Source organism: Mustela lutreola, chromosome 4, assembly GCF_030435805.1.
Source record: "Mustela lutreola isolate mMusLut2 chromosome 4, mMusLut2.pri, whole genome shotgun sequence".
NCBI lineage: Eukaryota > Metazoa > Chordata > Mammalia > Carnivora > Mustelidae > Mustela > Mustela lutreola.
This window is the reverse complement of record NC_081293.1, coordinates 60,388,148-60,388,947: the sequence shown is the minus strand read 5'-3', so window position 1 is coordinate 60,388,947 and position 800 is coordinate 60,388,148.

Below are 800 nucleotides of genomic sequence, written 5' to 3'. Positions count from 1 at the left end.
AAGAAGTGAGAATTTGATGGCCCATTTCTGAAGAAGAAGTTTCTACATATTGAGGTGCTTTTTGCCAAATGTTGGCCTAATTAAGCCTGAGAAAATCCGTTTCTCTGCGGGCCTGGGGCTGCTGGGTAGAGACAAGCCGTGCTGCAGCACCATGAGACTTCATTATAATGCTGGCAAGACTCTTTTATTAGCAGTAGTTGGGAGGACACCTGGCTAACTGGGGTTTACAGGATATATGATTTCTGCAACATTGCAGGTGGAATGTTAAAGACTATAATACAATTTTTGGAGGAAGGTGCTCTGCAGTTACTAGGAGTCTCAGTATTCCATAAGGATGCCAAAATCTATAACCTCCTTCATGTTTAGAATGTTCTGCCAAGCAATTTAAACTTTTGAGATGGTAGAGATGGACCGATTCCTCAAGCCAGTTAATAAGATCAAGTTAATAAGTTAATAAGATCAAGCTACCAAGCAAATTTCCAGACTTATCTCCATGCCTTTCCTAAACAAACAAACAAACAAACAAACACAGGGTGCTTGCAGCGGGCTCACTTTCTATAATTAACCTAGGCCAAGAAATTGCCTTCCTCTCTACTCCTATCCTCAAATTAAATTTGAACTCGTTTCAGTTTGAGCCTTGAAACTAGTTTTATTGATCTTTCTTTGTAAAACAATACTTTGTTTCAACATTCGCTAAACAATGGATATCATAGAAGTGGTTCCTGAGTTATTTGCTCATTTAGAAAGGGTTTCATATGTACTGTGCAGATTAACTTGTTCAGTTTCTTCTTCTTTTAAAA